The sequence below is a fragment of the Thermobia domestica genome, chromosome 3, assembly GCF_964235325.1.
Source record: "Thermobia domestica chromosome 3, izTheDome1.hap1.1, whole genome shotgun sequence".
NCBI classification, from domain to species: domain Eukaryota; kingdom Metazoa; phylum Arthropoda; class Insecta; order Zygentoma; family Lepismatidae; genus Thermobia; species Thermobia domestica.
This window is the reverse complement of record NC_137456.1, coordinates 190,562,752-190,575,756: the sequence shown is the minus strand read 5'-3', so window position 1 is coordinate 190,575,756 and position 13,005 is coordinate 190,562,752. Positions and strand designations below refer to the sequence as shown.

The following is a 13,005-nucleotide window of genomic DNA, read 5'->3' as shown; positions in this document are numbered from 1 at the left end:
CTCGGGTCTGGATCCCGGATCCGAGATCCGGATCCAGATCCGAAATCCGAGATCCGGATCCAGAGGATCCGGACCCAATCAGATCCGGATCTTCTGATCCGGCCAGATCCGGATCCGGCCATCCCTAGTACAGAATCATCATTTGTCTGGCCCTGTTGCTGATGAAGTAAAACAACTCTACAGTGAAATTTGTTCTTAAGATTTAGTTATCACAAGAATTAAGAATTTTGACGTGACTAAGGATCTTTTAGGTTACTTGTTCTTCTTTCTTGACAACACTAACACCAGCAACAACTTTTCAGTGTTTGTTAAGAAAATTCCCTTGTTAACACACCGAAACACTTCCGTTGAACATAGTTTCTCGTTGAATATGGAGTTTCTTGTGGATAATCTACACGAAGAATCTTTAGTTTCACAGAGCACCCTGCTACACGAAGAATCTTTAGGACAGTTTTACATGATGCTGTCACGTTCCACGGAGGTATTCGGGCAATGCCAATCTCAAAACAATTAATTCATGCAGCAAGAAATAGAAATGCCAAATGGGAAACAGACAACAACTGAGGCAGAGAAAAATCGTTCCAACGATAGGAAGAAAGAGAGCAACTGCAGAGTTGGAAGAACTGAAGAAAAAGAAGGGAAATATCCTTGAGAAGACAGCAAAAGAAATCAACGAAGTTGGTAAACACAAGAAAAGTCTAATAAAAAATCTACATAGAAATACTAAATACAGAATACTTTCATAATCTAGAATACCAAAATCCACAATGTTTGTCAGTGTTTGTTTCTCGCAACGACATTCTTGTTAGTATCTATATCTGTGTGTAATGTCGTGTATATATTAGCTGTACTTCATGTCTTGGAAAATAAAATCTAATAGAAGTAAATAACTTGAATAGTTGAGTTTATATAACTTGAATGTAACTCACAAGTACGTGCTATGGTGTGTATAATCCTTATACGCATTTTTGTGTATTATTATGTATGTTTTGTCATTTACACTTTTTAAATATATATATATATATATATATATATATATATATATATATATATATATATATATATATATTGTATTGAAACAAGAAGCGGAGAGAGGTGGCTATAAGGGAAGATAGGACGCCATCAAAAAATACATTGTATTTACCAACATTGTTCTTGCCAGGAATAAATAGATGCTTATTTAAACGTTGTTCATATTTTTATAAGAGCTGTCGTAACTAAGAGAACAGATATTATGCAACTACAAGTGAAACAATAGCGGTTACTTAACTTCACTAAAATATAGTCTGGAAAATGTTCTGTTTTGGTCTGGAAAACCTGGAAAAGTCAGGATGTTTTATTTATCTGAAATAGTAGACACCCTCTTAAAGAAATCGATGGGTGGGCAAAGTATATTGACTATTAAATACTCGTATGTCGAATGCAAACGCCACTAAAATAGTTATGCGTAATTTGAGTTAAACTTATCACACTATTTTCGATCGGTAAGAAAAAAAAATGTGGTTGGCCCCAGCTTCGCTCCTGGGAAGAGGGAGTCCCCTCTAGTTCCGCCTATGGTTTTGAGGATTAATATTTTTTCCTTTCTTGCAAACACACTAATATCCACGTCAGGTGAAGCATATATACAGAGACTCACTTGGGCCTCCTCATATTATTGTCATGTATGTCGAAGGACACATTAACATAAATACATAGGAATTAGTAAGCGATGACACGAAACAACTGTGATGTCTCCTGTAGCATTTCATAATCTGCAGAAGTTGTAAATGCAAACTATGCCTAACTGCTACGTTTCTATAAACTGCCTTCGTGTCATGCCACTTTTAATATTCAGTCACAGAAGTGACTTGATGGTCTTCTTTCTGTGTCTCCGGTTTACGGAACAATAGGATTGGGGAAAGGAACATTGTATGTAGAACTCATTTTTCGTCTTCGTATTAGAGAGTGTAAATGGGTATCGACTTTGCAGTGTAGAAAGTGTAAATGGGTATCGACTTTGCAGTGTAGCAGTGTAATACTGCCAATGGGGCAAAAAGTTGTAACACAATGTTTGAGCAGAACCAGCTTGTCATTTTTCGTCACGAAAAGGGGGAGTCCAATAAGTATATTGCCCGCCTCTTGAATATACTACAAAGTAAGTTTTTACATCGTGCGACATTGCAAGAACGAAGACAGGATAGAATCCGTGAAGCAGAGAGGTAGGACTAGCAAGCTAAATGAACGAGACAGACGTGTGATTGTGAGAAAAGTGAGGGAAAACCCAAAATTAAATGCACCGAAGATTACAGCGGAATTTTTGCAAGAGTGTGGAAAGAATGTACACCTGAAGACTGTTCAGAAAGTACTGAGAAACGAAGGGTACCACGGAAGGATATAAAACCTCAAAAAAGTGAACAGAAAGAAACGGCTTCATTTCGCTAAAATCTTTGTGCAATATAAACCAGAATGATGGAAGACGTTATTTTTGTTGACGATAGCACATTCAACATTTTAAAGTCAGGTGGCAGGGTTCTGCTGTGTCGCAAGGCAAATGAGTAACTAAGGAAAATTAATTTACAAGCAACAGTGAAACAGTGTAGGTAACAATGGTTTTGGGGTGCATATTTGCTGGCGGTGTGGGCGAACTCAGGTTTTAAATGTTACAATGACAAAAGATCAATACCTGCCGTCAAACTTGGGATCCGCGAGACTTTTAAATTTAATCAAGACACGACCCAGAGCTGTACAGCTCGCGGCGTAGAAAATGTTACAAAAACTTTAAGCTCAAATTACTAACAAACTTACGCCGTATGCTTATACATTCAGAAACACACGTCTTGATCGACAAATTGCTCTTGATATTGAATCAAACTTCTCTTTCTCTTCTTCATCTTGTCTAAAGCAGTCTGCATGACTTTCTATTAAGACGAGAAAAAAAAAAACAGGAGTCATGTTTACAAGCTTTATAGCTCTAAAGCCGTCTCTTTCATTCGTTTGTTCTGAAATGCCTTTTTAGAGCCTGAAAAAAGAAATTGTAAAAAATATTCCCGTAGCTTCATAAACGCCTTTATTTCAATTGTTTCGTTTCTTAAAAGACTTAATATCACATCAAACTATGAAGATGCTCCTTGTGAAATCTATGGAAATTTTCAATAACTGCAGTAGGTTCTGTGCTTCCCAAAGTCTGTAATGCAGGGTCAGAGCTTTAAAAACAGCTGACAGAAATGAGTGCTATTCAATGACTAATTTTATTTTATTTCCTAGTAATTGCAAGCAAATGTTAAAGGAGCGTCATTTGCGCAGGACAGGAGGGTGCCATTTTTCTCCCTTGAGTGTGATAAATACATATTGTTTGATCAAATATATAGTAGAACACTGACATAAAAAGTAAAACTCATGTCGGCTAAGAACCCCCCCTACCCCCAACAAAATCTAAATTCCGGTGCTTTTAGCAACAAATCTATAGATATAATAGCACATTGCTAAAGCGCTTACATTTAATTTCAGAATTCGGAGGTTTTATCCCAAGACATGTACATTCATAGTGGACGACATTTAGAGAGAGAAAGAGAGAGATTCAAATATGGACTGACTTTGAGGGAGATGATTTACCTATGTAGGTTTAGAATTGGAAAACAAATGATCGGACAGCATCCATATTATGACGAAATTTGTGATTTTGTGAAACAGAGGAAGGAAAGTTTCCGAACGACGATGATCTCATCTGGCAGTTGGAAAACTCTTTTTAGAGCATCAGATGATTGCGAAGGGAGAGAAAGATCTTAAGATCAACGCATATAAGAATTTAAAAAATCTTTAGCTTCCGAGACGAGTTTCGAACCACGAACCTCTTAGCTATCCAAATATAACTTTGTCCATTCAGCCAAAGAGAACTCTGCGTAGGTATTCATATACTTCTCCTTTAGCTAGGTTGAGAATCTAATAGAATGGAATATTACAAACGTTGACTTGGCGAATGAGCTGTTGACATTGATCGTGGACCTCTTGTAGCTTAGTTGCAGGGTGCATAACCAACTTCCCCTTGTTCAGGAACACATTTTAAATCAGTGAATGGTTGTTACTACTTTGCTAATAAGAGTTATATTTGATAGAACCGTCTGATAATGTAATACGAAATACTCAGACATACATAATCTTTTGCGAAGCTCCAGTGAAAAATGAAACAAATCGTCAAACATGTTAGACTTTTGAAAAGAACAAGTTAAAAAAAGCAATGGAAATGCGCGTAACAGTGGCACTTGGAAATGCGCGTAACAGTGGCAAACCTGTAAGTTTAAGAAGGAGCACTTTTACGTCATTATGTGTTAGATGAATGGTTAGTGTAAGGGACTCCTACATGGATGGTCCTAGTTTCGAATCCCAACCATTGTTTATATATATATATATATATATATATATATATATATATATATATATATATATATTGTGGCAGAGCCCGTATTTTATTTATCAGAATTCTTAATTTAACGATTAATTTTATTTTTGAGGATATTGGTTTTTGTAAAATTATGTGGTGAAGGAAAAGAACTGTTACAATTGAGGTTAATGCAAGTTGGTAAAATTGTATTATGTTTGCCGTCAGCAGATAAAATAAACAAAACACATAATTGGTAGTCTGCGAATGCAGGAAGGAAATTCATGAAATGCGTTGGCTATAACATTTATAACATTCTGTAAAAATTACGAGTTGCAGTTGTAATATGTTTGTGAACATCTGACACATTCACGGATATGTAGAAATTGCCTAGAATCGGGAAATCAGAGCATGTCGAGTGTTGCAGTTTTTGTTCTTGAAACAAGGAAAGAATTTGTTTCCGAAAGAAAGGAGGTCACACGTGCCTGACAGTAGACGACGACGCAGAATTCCGGGAGTCGAGATCCAAACAAAACCAGGGGACAGGAGGTCTTCGAGAGAGAAGTCTAATGGTTTCAGGAGGAGAAGTCTTATGGTTTCGAGAGAAGTCTTACGGCTTTAGAGACGGAAGTTCGACATCGTTTTCGAGAGAAGTTCTTCGTCTTTTGTCGAAGTAGTTTTGAGTTCATCGCTGTTAAGTTTCTAATGTGATTCATAGTACGAAGTTAATCACAACGTCGGTAATCCGATCTTCTAACGACTAACAGTCAACGTTAGTTAATCTGGAGCATTGGTTCGAGAGGCCATATCCAATGCAAATCATCTATTGACCAGCGACGCCTGTCAGTAGCGATATCAACCTGGCGATATCGAAATCAACGTAGCAATCCCGGAGATCATCAACAGAGAACGTCAACTGAAGACAACAGTAAAAGGTATGTGTTACTTCAAATTCAGGGTACAAATGCTCAATGCTCGATATGCACTACTCGTCTGGCAAAGATTCTAAATATCCGTTATAATCCACGACATTTTACACTAGCTACACTCTTTTAATAAGAAATATAATTGTTGTTTAATAATTGAATTTATGTGTTATCATTACGACTTAATCCCCAATAGAAATGTGCTTAATTTGAAACCTCTCGCTTATGAAACAGATACTTGCCCACTCATTCTAGATGGTGAGTGGAAGGTGATCTGCTCAATTCTACTTTCGCATCCCCAAATTCAGGCACGAATTGAGCGGGTTGTCAATATATATATATATATATATATATATATATATATATATATATATATATATATATATATATACACTAGCAGCGTTCACCCCGCTTCGCTGCGGTCACCCCGGAACGCAATAAACTTTGTTACTTAGATAATTTTTACTTTTTCGCTTTCAAGTGATATGATAAAAACCATAGAAGATTGCAGTAAATGTTAACATTATATCGCCTGTCATTTATGTTAACCCGCCCCGCTTCGCTGCGGTCACCCCCGAACGCAATAAACTTTGTTACTTAGATAATTTTTACTTTTTCGCTTTCAAGTGATATGATAAAAACCATTATAACGCCTGTCATTTATGTTAACCCGCCGAGTGACACGGTCATGCGGGTTGCATATAAATACGTTTATTTTTATACCTATGATGAACTAACAAAGGATTTGTACGTAATGGACACCTGAATGGTCAATTATCTCAAGACACTGGTAATTGAAAATTAAAGTGATATGATAAAAACCATCTAGGGTCCAAATCCTAATAACCCCCCAAAAATAAAAGAAATTGGTTCAGCCGTATTAGCGTGATGAGCGGACAAAGGATTTGTACGTTCTCTTTTATATATATATATATATATATATATAATATACGCTCGTACTGTGCATTTCAGAAGTTTAATTTTGAATTAAATGTAGTCGCAGCTAATTTAAGCCGAAATTATTTTCAAATAAGAGATTTGCAATTACATATTTTCCTTTAACTTCCGATGTTTCACCGTTGATATTAAATCTCACAACCTTAATTTAACTCATTTCCCTATGTCATATCATGATGAAGTTTTGCACCACGACGGCAAATGTACGGACAATATTCTTTTGTTTCTGTAATATATCTTATATCTTTAGAAATTTTTGACTCAGAAAAAAAAACGTACAGTGGACCGTATGATGCAAAACGGAGCACTTTCAAATGAATTTAGCATACGTATTCATTACCATCTGAAAAATATACTGTTGGGCGAAGGGATATGACACTGAAACGGTTCCTAGGAGCGGAAGGGGTGACATTTTAAATTAAAGGAATACGAACGATATTTGTGTCGAATTAATAGTTTTCGTAGGCGGCAAGATAAATAGTGACATTGCTGATGCAGCTTAGGGCCAAGTTAAGTTTTGGTTAGCTTGGGGAGTCAAGGTGAAAGGGTGACAGGCAAAACGAATCAAAAATATCCAATAGTTGTGTCAAATGCCTTGTTTTCGGGGTCAGTGACATAAACAGCGATATTCCAGATGTTTGTCCAAGATTGGTCCCTTTAGCATGGGGTGAGAAGATTTCGGAAAAAATCCCTTATGATGAATTTCAATACACTGACACTGAAAAGTAGTAATACGCAAATGCTAGTATCACAACATCGGGAGATATGAGAGATATGAATTCTGAGGAATTGCCTTTGCTCCAGGGAGGAATTAACCCTAATCACTCCCGAAAATCGTCAGTGCTTTGCAGGGGCGTAGCAGGAATGTATTTCAGGGATTGAAAGCTTTGCGAGGGTTTCAAATTAAATATGATAACATACTGTACTAAAATGTTTAACATTAGTTTACATTAGGTAAAATTTAAAATTAGGTAAAATTTACAGAAAAATACAGATTTCGTTGGGGGGGGGGGGCTCTATATCGCCAGAACCTACATCGTGTATATGTCCCTTCTGCTCTGAATCTTCTTGAAATGTATGACAAAATTTAAATAATAAATGTAACATAGAATAACTGTAAATAGAAAATGTATGTGATTATACCTAAGAAGTAGAAAATAATTTAAAAATAAAGTTGGACAAATTTTTTTACAAATCATTCTTGAAAGGAAAAATATAATTTTAAAACTGTTTTCCATTTATCCATGGCCTTAAAAAAAGTGAAGAGTGCTCATTTGAAGTGCTACTATTCCTCTCTTCGAATCCGGGAACTATGAATTCGACACCAATATCTTTCGTATTCTATTACTTTCACATGTCACCCCTTCCTTTCGTAGTTGTTTCAGTGTCTATTCCCCCACATTATATTTTTTCAAATTGTAATTTATACTTATACTAAATACATTTGAAATTCCTCCAGGAGTCCATGTTGCATCGTACGGTCCACTGTACGTTTATTTCTGAGTCAAAAATTTCTGAAGATATAAAATATATTACAGTAACAATGAAATATTGTATTATCGCCCGACTGTCGTCGTTGTGCAAACTTCCATCGTATTATGACATAGGGAAATGAGTTGAGTTAAGGTTCTAAGATTTAATATCATAGTTGGAACATCACAAGTTAAAGAAAAGCATGTAATAACAAATCTCATATTGGAAAATAATTTCGGCTTAAACTAGCTGCGATCACATTTAATTCAAAATTGAACGTCTGGAATGCTTAGTATGAGCGTAGCGTAGCAAAAAAAGAACGGTAGGAATTCGAACCTAGAACCATCCACGTAGGAATCCCTTCTTGTAACCATTCATCTAACACATAAATACGTAAACGCCTTTTTTTAAGTTATAGGTTTGCATCGAAGTCATAATTATGCGCGTTTCGACTGTTTTTTTTAACTTTTCTCTTCAAAAGTCTCAAGTTTACGACAATGTTTTTCGTTTTTCAGTAGAGCTTCGCGAAGGTGATTTATACCCGAGTGTTTGACACTACTTTATCAGACGGCTTTACAAACTTTTACTGTCTTAAAGAGTGTTTCTGAACAAAGGAAAGTTCATTATACACCCTGCAACTAAGCTACAAGAGGTCCACGATCAATGTCAACAGCTCACCCACCGAGTCAACTTTTGGACTACTCCATTCTATTAGTTTCTGAACGTAGCTAAAGGAGAAGTATATGAGTGACTGTGTAGAGTTCTCCTTGGCTGAATCGATAAGATTATGTTTCGATATCTAAGAGGTTCGTGGTTCGAAACTCGACTCGGAACCTGAGGATTTCTTAAATTCTTAATTCCGCTGATCTTAAGATCTTTCTCTCCCTTCGCAATCATCTGATGCTCTAAAAAGAGTTTTAAAACTGCCTGACCAGGTCCTCGCAGTTCGGAAACTTTCCGTGTTCTATTTCACAAAATCACAATTTTCGTCATAATATGGATGCTGTCTGATCGCTTTTTCTCCAGTTCTAAACTTGCGTATGTAAATCGCCTTAGTCCATATTTGTATGTCTCAATGTCACCCACTGTGAATACACATGGCTTGGGATGAAACCTCAGAATGTTGAAACCAAACGTAAGCGTTCTAGCAATGTGCTATCGTAATTCTGTAGGTTTGTTGATACAAGCAGCGTCATTTTAGATTTTGTTTGCGGGTGGTGGTGGAATATAATTATTTTAATATACATTTGGTCAAACAATGTCACACTTAAGGGAGGGGGAATTACACCCCCCTGACCTGCACAAATGACGCCCATTTAAAATTTGCTTGCAATTACTAGGAAATGTCGGATTAGGTTAATCCGGCATCTATCTGAACCTATCTTCTTATCACAAACTTGCCTTCCTGGAACATTTTGTGAACAACTGGATTTTCAGATTCCAAACTGAACATTTTCTGCAAATATAAATATAATGACTTGAGGTAATTGTGATGTCCAGCTGCTGCAACTATTGGGAGAATATCCATCACAGATTGCAAATGTAAATCCCATGAGCCAGTCCTATCTGCTGTTACTAAGTTACGTGCAACGTTGATCATTTGCATATACTTTAGCCAAAGTTTACTTGTTCTTGAAAAAGATTGAAGGTGAGTTTTCTTCTCCTCCAAAGCAGTACTGATTTGAGATAATGCCCCAGACAGCTCCACGTCCTCAACATGTTGTTTGCCATTTATGACGTTATCAAGTAAGTTACAAGCTTCTTTAACTATATGATGAGGAGATCCATCTTCATTACGAGGGAAGACATCTGAAACCAATAAGGTACTAAGAGCTACATCTACTGTCATATGCCCCGCATTGCTCGAGAAACAGCTTTTCCAGACATTATATGCAGCACAGCATTTGATCCATAGATTTCTTGAAGTACTTCAGATAATCCTGAGCCATTCATCAAAGTGCCAATTGAACCCAAAAGGTTGATCAGAGTATGAAATGTTCCCATCATTAAAACAATATCTTGGAGATCTTGTTGCTCATGGATAATTTGGGAAGCTTTCCAAAATAAAGGCTGATCAAAAGTAATGATAAAAGGGATACGTTGATCATGTGCTAACTTGTTCAGGTATTGCAATGTTGAGAGTATACATGTCATGTCACTAGCTTCCATATCAATGATAGGAAGAAATGTGATTGATGTCACACCAGGGTGTGAAACATTTGTTCCAGAATGAATTGTTTGCATAGCTCCTGACCAACTTGGACCTGATCTTTCGACTGCACATATTTGCCACAGAAGATTTAACCTTCTTATAGAGGAAATGGGCAATATTAGAAGTTTGCTGAATGAAATCTCCCTGAGCATGCTTCTTGAATGTCTGTATTCCACAATATCAACTGCTGCTACATTCTTAATATCACTTTTAGCAATCTTCAGCGTTGAATAATTTGATGGATCTTGTTCTTTGGGGTTGTAGCTGCAATCATACCGATCCCATGAAAGGTGTTCTTTCCATCCAAAGTACATTATTATCAACTGCTAGAACTACAGTGTTGTTGGCAGTATTTAACGAGATATGGCTACCTGATATTGCCGCATTTCTTTCAAATCTAATTACTTCGGAATGTGATGAACAATAACCAAGACTGTGAAGCAAATCAACAAGGTACCTTGATCTAAAGTTGTGGTGCAGTTGGATAGCTAAACCAATCTGCAATGGACATAGTAATACTCTAGGACGTATACCTTGCATAATGCTCTGACCAATTGAACCAATTTTTATAGATGGATCCTTTCCCACAAATAGTTTTGACAACAGTAATTTCAAACTCTTAGGTACGTATTGCAAAGTACTTTCTTCAGTAAGGTCACTTGAAGATGGGTACACATTCACATTAGAAACGTTCAGGGATTTCACCTCACTTCTGATTATTTTGGCTGCTGCTTCTATTAAGTATATCTTCTGTAATTCAATATGACATTCTTTTGACTTTTGGTGATAACTTTGAAGAATTTCAGTGGCTGTATCAAGTAAAGTGACTACATCTGCCTTTCCACTTTCACCAGAAATAATAATTTTCTCTCCATATACTCCAAAAGTTTCCTCTTCATATGTCTCCGATCATAGGCACAACTTCGACTCCCTTCAAGATATTCTTCCATTTTTGAAATCAGGTCTCCCATCAGCAGTTGTTGTTCATCATTATTTTCCAAGTACGAACAGGTCTGAAGGAATGCAAGGTACTCTTCTTCATTACTTGGCCGACCTTTCTTTATGTACTTATTGGAGGAAGAGTATTCACGGGAAATGTTCTTACCAGTTCGAAAATTGACACTACAAGTGTTATGGTAGACGCAGTCCGCTGCATGAAAGTCACCAAGATAGTGCTCTAAACGTCTGAACATTCATCACAACGATTTTCACAGCAGTTTTTAACACTTTCAACAAATGCTGACGTACGTACTTTTACATGTTCTGATGACGGTTTATGCTTCGAAGAAAAGTCCACAAATGTATCGCAAAACAAGCAATGAGTGGCACTGCGAATTGGGTCTTCATTTAAACGTGCACTTTTTCTTGGTTTTTGTTTCATCACTAGTCTGCCGTTTCTTGACACCAATATCCTTTGAATCTGTAAATCGTTTCCGACATGAAACATGGACAGTAATACCAGGAACAACAACATCACTTGCGCGCCTGTGGCTTGCTTCATTTATGCCATCTGCTCCTTTCTGTTTAATTTTAACTACCTCTTGCCTACTGTCCAATTTTTCCTTACATATCACACAATATTCAGACATCTCCATTTTTAAATGTGTAATTTAATCTGAAAACAAAACTGAAAAAAAAATTATAAATAGTTGCTTTTTAAAATATTAAAACCGTAAAAACAAAAATTAATATTAAAAACAAATTAAGAAAACAGGCAACTAACACACTTATTATTAAACATTATTTAGAAATACACGGTGGCCCAAACGTAGGTATAACATCCCTGCATTGATCAAGTATAACATTCTAGCTTATGGGTTTATTTGCTTCGGCTGTTCCGGGCTTAAGGTATAAGTAAAAATACATTAAGAACAAATAATAAAGAAGCTAGGTGATAACAATAAGAAATGATATGAAATACAGAAGATCAATACGGAACTGTATACCTACCTTTGGGTCACCCTGTATATTAGAACATTTGGAATAAATTTATACTATTTTGGGGAGGGTTATAATTTTTTCCCCTTATGATTTAGGAAACCTTATGTAGTTATATAATGTCCCCGATGGATGAATGGTTACGCTCGTCGCCTTGTGGTGAAGAGGTCCCGGGTTAGATTCCCGGTGGGGTCATGTGGTTCAGATCCCACGTTAAACTATAGGAACCATCTTCAGACGTAACCATCAACAAAACCGTGAAAATCGGATGAGATGAACCCGAGATACAGAAGAAAATTGTAAGATAGACGCAAGATTCTTTAAACATGGTCCGCCATATTGAAAACCGTTTTTGGGGGTGTTCCCGTGGTCCGATTTTGTTGGATTTTGAATATGTTATTCAGTAATGATTCCTGAATAAAAACTGTTTAAAAAGCTTCTATTGCAATTTTGCCCAGGTCCAACTGTAAATTGCCTGGACTAACTCCCGTGATTGAAAATTTCCGTAGATTTCACAAAGAGCATCTTTTTAGCTTGATGAGATATAAAGTCTTTGAAGAAGAGAAAGAATGCAAATAAAGGCGATTATGAAGCTATAGGAACATTTTGTGACCTTTTTGTTTATTATTATTCAGCATTTTAGAACAAACGAATAAAAGTATTGAGGTTTAACATAGAATAAACAATATTATCACTCTACTTTACTGTAGTTCATAAAGTAAGATTAAACACCAATACAGTGTGGTGCTCGAATATTAAAGTGAGTCTATGTATATAAAACACTCTAATTTTAGCTTATTATTTGCGGTAGCGCTGAGATCGGACAACTTTGATTTCATTATTTCTTAGCACATACACATCCGCTTAGCGAACATAAAATTTTCCTCTACGCAGATGCTAAACGTGACTTTTGGTGGCCGATAGAATTGCAGGCAATTACGTGTTGCATATACTTTTTCAAAATACATTGACGCGTATGTTGCAAGTGGTAGAATGTCTACTTGACAGCTTGCGTGATTAGCTCCTTGGTACTGGGTACGAGAGGACTCTGTAGGTCACTGTCGATAAAGCACAAAATTGTCTTGATTTCAGTATACTATGCACTGACATTCGACCAGATAGAGAGTCCTTTTTTTCTAAGGGGA

General features: G+C 36.5%; 1 protein-coding gene across 1 annotated transcript in view; it reads left to right on the top strand.

Moving 5' to 3' along the window:
• LOC145680909 (putative methylthioribulose-1-phosphate dehydratase) overlaps positions 1 to 13,005 on the top strand; it is a 615,106-nt gene that overhangs the window by 99,993 nt on the left and 502,108 nt on the right. The window lies entirely within an intron of this gene.